Raw genomic sequence first — 9,415 nt, 5'->3', positions numbered from 1 at the left:
GCAGCGCAGCTATCTACAAGACTCTTATTAAGAAGGACCCAGAAGGGGCACTGTTTGATGTAAAGTCATCAACAAAACTTCCAGCTAAACCTTCAGTTTTAGAGGGGCTTTCAACAGGATAATCACAAGGTTTGTGTGCTTTATTAAGATAAAGTACCAAAGAAATTAGAACAACCAGGCTGACCGCATTTAAGACAAAGTGTCTTTCCTGAACAAAGTCTGTGGATTAACTTCAAGTGCGTTGTTAGTGAGTTGGCATTGACCTGAGGGACTTTACAAATAAAACAAAACATCTCAGTATCAAATCAGTGCATCATCAGAGCACTCAGATAACAATATACTTTTCAGTATTAAAATTCAGTGCAGCATCAGAGCCCTCAAAATAAATCTTCTCAGTTTAGCATCAGAACCCTCAAAACCATCTCAAAAGTATCAGAAATCAGTGCAGAATCAAGAGCCGGGAGTCTCTGGTAGGGGACCCAACCGGTAGGAGACAATATAATCTCAAAAGTATTAAATAAATAAAAACAAAATAAAAATAATAATCAGTGCAGCATCCGAGCTCTCATTTATTTGACCCTGGGATTGACCTTGGTGGTAGCAGCATCTATCTGGTAAACAGCACTTTGCAAGAAGTGGTAGACATTAGCCAGATCCCGGTTGTACGAGGTAGCGAAGACGAAATGATTTTTAAAAAGCGTGTCGAAAGAGGCAAGGGAGTCTGGTGACTTACACGGGATTGCACGTTTGTCAATCACAATGAAGTATTTGTGTATGGTACACCTCTGGGTCCCCACAGCCAGTAGATAGGGTTGACGACTCTCGTGATGCTGTCCAGATGCCCCTCGACACTGGTCCCAGTCTGTGACAAGAGAACTTCATTAGTCATGTTATTACAATTAATATGTTTGCAGTTTAGAGCCCCAACTTTATGAGATAGCCACCAGAATCACTTCTTGCCACAAAATGCAACCAACAACATTCTGCCTTATCTTTATTCTGCTAAATGTAAAATAAATAAACATTCATATCGGTGTATCTCAGGCTGATGGGGATAGATCTGTGGGGGGCGAAAGCAGACAATTATCACAGGGCAGTCGCTGATTACAGATGAGCATGGTTATCGCATGATTTCACAAAAGTATAGTTTTAAGGGTGACTATTAGGGACAGAACAGTGAGCCATCTTAAACTTTAATTGAACTATAACCTTACCTAGATGAACTTCACAAGGTGGTCAATGGCTTGTCGGGCTGAGAGCTTCCCTGGTCTCTTGTTGCGGCCTTGAGGTGAGGGTGGCATGAGGTGGATAAGGCAAGATGGAGGACATCTCACTGTCCCATCCTGAAAATACAAGGGAGAGAAAAAAAAACAGACATTTTTACTAAAATCTCTTCATTTTGGTTTCGAAACCAATTCCCTCTTCCATTAGTATTAGTCATTTAATTCCAGCATACCATTTTCCAGTTGTCCTGTTGGGATTCAGCTTTATGAAGCAGATCTTCAAGGTCGCCTGTCTGGGTGAGGCCATGGCTTTGTTCAAGGACTTTCTGCCTGTAGCGAGTAGGCCCCTTTTCCAGGAACTTGGAAAAGGGGCAGCGATGCAGCGATGTCATCACCAAACATCAGACTGAAATTCTGCTCCATCTGCAGACAAGATGGAATACAGACGACAACATGGCATACATTTTTAATAGGTTCACCTTATGACCAGGGCTGTGATCTGTTTAAAGTCATTTTTCATTTCAGTTCGACTTTAAGGCAATACATACCATTCCCGCAATGTCAAGAAATCTTGGAAAGGTGGTGAATATTTCAGAGGACTTCACTGGGTCATGAACCATTGCTTGGCGATGGGTGAAGGTGTGTTTCATCTTCTCCTCGACGATTGCTTCATCAGTTGTATGGTTCATCAGTGCGATGGCCTCACAACACTGGGTTTTGACAGGGGATTCTGACACTCTGTAATGATCCTCTCTCCTCCAGGTTTGGCCATCAGAATGTTTTCAATCATCTAAGTGGGAGGGGGGAAAAGGGGGGGACAGGGATTTGGTGGCCAAATATATTTACAGTAGCACAAATGTAAACCATGCCCCCCATACTTCTCCGCAATTGTACTTTGCCATTTACCCCCCTGCTGCCCCCTTTATCAGAATCACCATCTTGATCTCCATTTCAAACAGTCATCTGCAAATCTTACCTGAGCGAGATGAGTCAGGTCAGCTCTGTTCCTTTGGGCAGGACACGGCTGCAAAATGGTGGTGTCATCAGTCCCCATTGTCTGCACTGGAGCTGAGAAAGGCTAGTTTCAGTGAGCCTCACTGAATCTAGCATGTTGACATAACAGGAGTGATTATAATAACATGTGATTAGCAAGAGGGGATCATTTGTGTTAAGAGTAATGTAAAAGAGATATTATAAATAAATATTGCGTGCCGGATCAAACAACATGAAGTGCTTTTGCGCACTGCTGCCAGTAGCCTACTTATTTAGCGTCTGGTACTAACTCTGCTGTCACGTACTGCAGTTGTTCTCAAACTTTTCAGGCCGCAACCCCAAAAATAATCATATTTTAACTGGGGACCCCCCACCCTGACGAGCACTAAGAGTTGGGACAGTACATTTTGTATAACACTGTTCTATTGTGAAAGTCTAGCAGATCTACATGCTCACAACGCCTCGCATTGCGAGGCTTTGTGAGCATGTAGATCTTCTATTTTCACAATCTCTGAGTCTAATATTTGATCATTTGGCCCAATGTTTAGTCTGTCATTTTAGAGGTATTAAAAAGTCCTTAAATTGTCACTTTAGAAATGTGCAAATACCCTCTATACACTTAAAGTTTGTTGGTTTGTTTACTGTTGAGAAAACAATGATTAGCCAATCATCAGGGGACCCCCCAAAATAATTTAGGGACGCCCCTGGGGGTCCCGACCCAAAGGTTGAGAACCACATTTCTAATACCTCAAAAGAACAGGGGAACAAAGGAAAGAAAAGACCGTTATAACATTAAAAGTAAACAAATTATATAAAAACTGGTCAAACGTTGCCCAAATTGTCAAATGATATAAGAGGCAACAATTGTGAAAATAACAGATCTACAAGCTCACTGCATTCCAAGTGCTTGTCAGGGTGGAGGGTCCCCAGTTCAAATATGACTATTTTGGGGGGTCCCCAGTTCAAATATGATTATTTGGGGGGCTTAAGTGGTTAACAGTCAACAGGATCACTGATTACATTAATTATGAGAAGCAGTGTTCTTGGTGACATCACCACCAACAAGTGCCACAGGATATAAATAACAACAAGTGGGCTTGAGACCAGTATATTATACCAAAACTTCATAGGATAGACCAAGGATATTCTCCTCAAAAATATAAAATAAATAAAAAATACCAACAGTACAAAGGCACCCTAACCCTTAGCCAATGAGGCTAAGGGCACAGGGGTATATATTTGTGCCCATATGAGCCCACACTGTTTTGTATGAACAGTATTTCTAGTTAAGAACTGGTTCTCAAACTGTTTTTTTATTTAAAGGACCCCCTGTTTTTAGTATGCATATGGCCATGATCCCCCGTCATCCATAACTCCCCTAGAACTGTACAAATGGAACCAGATGGACCTGTTAGGGTTAATTTGGTTCCATTTGTATACTCTACTACCATTGCTAGCTAACATTAGCCACAAATACCACACACACACACACACACACACACACACACACACACACACACACACACACACACACACACACACAGTATTGAACAGCTTGGCTCTGTTAGCCACAATACCACACAACAGGCTGCAAGCTGTGCACAAATACACAGCAAAGCACCTTCTGTTAATACAAAATAAAAAAACGTCCACTTCTATCAAAAGGGAAGCTTATCTTACACATTTTGAACATTCAGTTCCATTAGGATGTAGTCTACTGTAAAAACGTTAGCATCAGCTAGTGTTAGCATTAGCTAGCGTTAGCATTAGCTTAGTTGTACTGGTTGGATGAACCTTTCAGAAAAATACACACTTTGTACAAAAACACTGCAGACAACATTCTTAAGTAACATACAGTACATGTAGGTTACTTTATCCAGTGGCTATGTTGTTTCACCTACCTAAAAAGGATAAAGTCCATGAGAGCATATAACTCCTGGTTGTTCTTCTCTTCAGCACTGACTGACTGAGGTTCAAAATGGCAGCCAGCCCAGACTGGTTCAAACCAGTTCCAAGTCGTTCCAATAGCTCCTCTCTGTCTTGAGGAGCAATAGATGAGCAGCAAATGAGCAGCAAATGTTTCCTCTGAGAAAGTATAATAATAAGGATATGCCCCGCCTCCTACAGAGCTCTGTTTCCTGCTAGATCAAAGCAATATGTGATGTCACTGTTCTCATCCTTCCCAGTTGTTGTTTGGGCAATTAACCCTTTGACTGACTGCTGCTGAAGCAATAATGCATTGTTTTTCATGAACTACTGTACACTTATCTAAAGATTAGATCTGATCAGATCAGATCAGGGGTCTTCAACAGGGGGTCCGCGACCCCTAGGGGGTCCGCGGGGATACTGCAGGGGGTACCCTAAAAAAGGGGGGGGGGGGAAATATATAGGATATATATAAATATATAATTTATTTTAAGAAAGAAAAAAAAGAAAAAATATATATTTTAATAGCATTATTATTATAGCAGTATTGAATGCACAATGTGATTTTACACAATTTTATACATAAATATACAATATATGTTGTAGCCCCCTTCCCTACCCTACAAGGTATCTCAGTTATAACTATTATAATTATAATAAACATACTATAAAGTGTTAGGCCTATACATCATTGGAAAAAATACTATTTTTGTCAATACTGCATGTAGAAATACTCTGTAACAAATCATTCTAAATTTACTTAAAGTACAAAACTGTTGGTATGAAAATGTATTTAAAGTGCAAAAGTAGAAAGTACTCATTATGCAGAATCTTTGAAAAGAGCAGATCTACAAGCTTACAATGGCATTGGTAACATTTTTGAGAGGCCATTTTTGCGACCGTTAGGTCGCAGTTACTATCAAAACCTTCACTGGCAGTCTGTCTGCCTGTCCGTCTGTCCGTCTGTCCGTCCGTCCGTCCACATCACGGCACACCACACTTTTGCCCTTCTCCACAACCGTTGCCCCTATCCATGCCAAACTTTGCACACACACTCCTTGCCTGCCAATCCACAAGCTCCACCCCTCCAGAGACCCCTGGAGCTCCAGGGACCCCCAGGGACCCCCTGGCGCCACTGCCAAAAAGTCAAAAGTAGCCGATCATACATGTGCTTATCTCCTGGTTAGGGAGTCTTACTGGTATTGTTCTGCTCCAGGATTCTGGCTACCCCCCCTAAATCACATGCGCTGAGTCAGAATATGCAGGTTTTATTCCAATGCGCAAACAGGAAGTGTCTCAAAACTGCCACTTCCTGGTGTGTTTTGGGTATTACGAGTTGGTAGGTGCTCCGATATATTTTTTTCTCATGTCTGCATGTCATTTTAAGCCTCAGGTCGACATTCAGTAACCCTAATATCCTATCGTGATTTTATAGTAATTCAAAGGAGGCTAACCCTAGTTTAATCCTAGGAATGTCGCACAGAAATAAAACACACCTCCACGTGTTCGTCTCGGTGAGCTATTCAACATACTAAAAGATGCGCCCTTGACACATGATGGTTTCGGACTTATAACACGAAATAGCTAACCCTAGGGTCAGCTATTTCGCGTTATAAGTCAAAGACGATGCGACATCAGACCTTGGTTCCGAGATATGTTGTAGAGCTCTCCGAGACGAACGTGTGGATGTCTTGGTTATCCTCCTACGACCTTTCTTCCCTGGGATCTCCAATTTGACTAAGGGTCATAGAGTCTATAAACGTTAGAGCACATTGAATGCCAGGCCAGAGAAAGCTATCTCCTCACAGGAGTGTCTGTGTGGGATGAACCTTATACTGGCGTGTTCAGCTCGCAGAGACGAACATGTGTATGTGTGTGTGTGTGTGTGTGTGTGTGTGTGTAACTCCTCTATACGACACTCCTGTGCCGAGAGAACGGCCCCTAAAGTTAGAATTAGGGTTAGCCCTCTAGGGGTCATACATCAACGCGTTCGTCTCAGCGAGCTGATCAAGAATCTTTTTGCCATGTGTCTGTGCGTCCCCTAGAACCCGAGCTAGCTCTTTTAGAAGGGTTAGAAATCGACTAAAGCATTTTTACGTGACGGGATAAGACTAAGAAAGATCTAACTGATCAGTCTTGATCACATGACTAGCGATTTGTGTGAAATTTGAAGGAGTAATAAAAGAAAATATGTATTACGTAAGTCGGCCTGCTGGTGGCGCTATAAAAGGCATGTGACAAATGTAGGGCAAAGTTGAAGTTTTAGTCATGCTGCATAAATTGTTGAAACTCATGTAGTAGTAATAATATCTTAAAATGTAACTAACTTATAATGGTTATCCCCCAAATTAGCATTCTATTGATGCAGACCCTTAGTTTTCATTAGATAACGTTTCTGTAAGTTCTATACTTTATCTTAATAAACTATCTGATACATTGCTTTTAACATTCTTAAATTGGCATGAGATTGGTTCTGTATGTGATAAAATTGAGACATAATTTATCTAATTGTTGGTATCATTCGAGAGCTTGTACTAGCTAGAATGATATATACTTAAGACATTTTCTGAATATGCTATAAATAAAGCAAGTGAATTAAAATGAGCATTAAACACAAATGCATGATCAAATGAGAATGATTGAAGACTGCATCGTTTATAGCTATATACTGGCCAATCTGAGTCTTTAATGTGACTTAAATGAGATAATCTTGAGAGCTCTTTTACAGCTCAACAGTGGTCATTCTGAGACAGACCTGAGATGTAACAAAAAGCCTTAATTGAGCTTTAAATGAGATTATATTGAAAGCTATTTTTTATATCACTTGGAGCTAAGTTTGAGACGCAACAATCCAGATGAATTGAGCAATATTTGAGACATTATTGAGCTCTCCTGTATAGCTCATCAGAGCTTCCATCTGAGGCATGTTGCTCCCCAGAAATAGAGGAGAAACAGGAGCAATACCTGAGATCTCCTTTTTGTATCACCTTGATCTCATTTGTGGCTTGAGAAACAAAAGAGCAATAGATGAGGGCTCAATCATGGATTCTGCTTTCCTCTGGGAAATGTTCTGGCCCGGCACACAGCTGCCCCTTTCATAAAAGGCCATTACCTTTTTAAAGGGACAGTGTGTCTTTTGTGTCCAGTGTGTGGGATGATAATGGTGCGTTCAGGGCAAATCCCTGGTGCATTCAAAGACGAGACAGCGATGTGTGTGTGTGTGTGTGTGTGTGTGTGTGTGTGTGTGTGTGTGTGTGTGTGTGTGTGTGTGTGTGTGTGTGTGTGTCTCTTTCTGTCTGTCTGTCTGTCTGTCTGTCTGTCTGTCTCTCTCTCTCTGTCTCTCTCTCCAGAGACAAAACACGGCTCTGACCGTGGACCATGCAACTTCCCAAAAGACTGTGCACATTCTCTAAGCAGACAACACACACAACACACAGACGCGTCCTCTGTTCCCGAAATGTCACAATGACAGTGTGTGTGTGTGTGTGTGTGTGTGTGTGTGTGTGTGTGTGTGTGTGTGTGTGTGTGTGTGTGTGTGTGTGTGTGTGTGTGTGTGTGTGTGAGAGAGAGAGATAGTAGAATGTGAGAAATATTGTGGGGAAAGTTTAGGTTTAGGGGTTAGGGTTACATTTGAAGCCTACACTTAGTCAACTGCAGGATTTAGGCTTACAACATTTCTTTTAAATGGCATGAGTGTAAAATCACGGTGCTAAAATGTTGATGTTCTCACCAGTATAATAATATAACTGTGTGCGTGCGTGCGTGCGTGCGTGCGAGCGTGCGTGCGTGCGTGCGTGCGTGCATGCTGGGACCAGAACCGAAGGAACCGGATCCAACATTGAGAAACCTTTTCCGGAACCGGTTTTATCACTCTGTCAGAGCTGGTATGTGGACTTCACGTCTGTTATACAATTACAATACCGGTGGTTCTCAAACCTTTTAATTTCAAGTGCCACCATAACTCAGAGAGTCTCTCAGAGTTACAGACTTCTAAGGGTCCATAATTTCGAACAGCCTACAGTATAGGAATCGTTAAGGACCCAGAATAGCTTAAATCCCTAAAGGATCCCAACCCTAGTCACGACAGTGTCAGTTTTTTTCCTCCTCAAAGATAGTGTTGTGCTCATGCTGGAACCTAGACTACTCCCATAGGCCAGAATAAAGGAAAAACAGGTGTGCGTGTGTGTGTGCGCGCGTGTTGATGATGGAATGTACACTAACCTCATGAAGGAAAATAAGAAAAGAAAAACAGCACAAATTACTTCCTGCGGCCGACCTTGACACAGCGTTGTCACGGCGTTGTCTCCAGGGCGGGGCCTGTGGGGTTGTTGTTCTTCCTGTGTTATCTAGGAGGGGGAGGACTGATGACAAGCTGAACTTTAGCTTCATCATAACAGTCATTCTAATTATCACCGCTATAGCCAGGGGCGTCACAAGGGGTAGGAAAGTGGGACTGAGTTACTGGGGCCCACGGTGGAGGGGCCCTAATAACTTTATCTATTGAAAAATAGCAGATATACAAGCTCACAGCGCGGCACCGAGTGCCGCGCTGCGAGCTTGTAGATCTGCTATTTTTTGAAAAGTTGTGAAAATGTGTAAAAATCTTTGAATATATGTATTTTTTAAGCGAACATTTCTAACTCAAATTTTGCTTCTGGGGGTCCCTGGAACTAAATATTTTGAGATCGGGGTCCGTGGCCAAATTCATATCATCTTGGGGGTCCTTGACATAGGTTTCTTGCACACATTTTCACGATTTTTCAAAAATAGCAGATATACAATACAATATATCTGCTATTTTTCAATAGTTAACATTCATGGGGGGCCCGCAGTGAATCCTTGTATACCCAGGGCCCAGAATTTGGTGTGACGCCCCTGGCTATAGCAGTGACAGGCTGTTAACCACTTAAACCCTCAAAGTGAAATGGACGTGCGTTAATTGGCTCTGTACTTGGTGTGCTCTTTTTTTTCCCCCTCTACACACTCTGACTCAATCTCTTTGCTGAAAATAGACAATACAAGCTCACAAGCTGGGTATCTATCAGCTTGTAAATGAGCTATTTTCAAGCGATCGTCACCCCTAGAATATGCTACCTGGGTTCAAGTCAGGTTAACACTGTATGAGTTGTATGATTTGTATGATTGTATGTATACTGTATTTGTATACGGTATGATTGTATCTATGAATTTATGCATGCTTCATGGTTATTTATGAATGGCATGTACACTGTACTAGTATTCCCTACTCAGGAATGATACGAGTTGGAAATGCA

At 41.8% G+C, this 9,415-nt stretch overlaps 1 long non-coding RNA gene across 1 annotated transcript; it reads right to left on the bottom strand.

Moving 5' to 3' along the window:
• Positions 1-277: 277 nt before the first annotated feature.
• LOC308282949 lies at positions 278-3,401 on the bottom strand. The gene is made up of 3 exons (XR_013961904.1): positions 1,457-3,401; positions 1,215-1,343; positions 278-862 (listed from the first exon to the last, which is right to left on the bottom strand). It is a non-coding gene; the product is annotated as an uncharacterized lncRNA (long non-coding RNA).
• Positions 3,402-9,415: the final 6,014 nt, after the last annotated feature.

This window comes from Nannobrachium achirus, assembly GCF_963921795.1.
Source record: "Nannobrachium achirus genome assembly, chromosome: 1".
Taxonomy (NCBI): Eukaryota; Metazoa; Chordata; class Actinopteri; order Myctophiformes; family Myctophidae; genus Nannobrachium; species Nannobrachium achirus.
The sequence above is the reverse complement of the archived record's forward strand: the minus strand, read 5'-3'. Positions and strand labels throughout refer to the sequence as shown.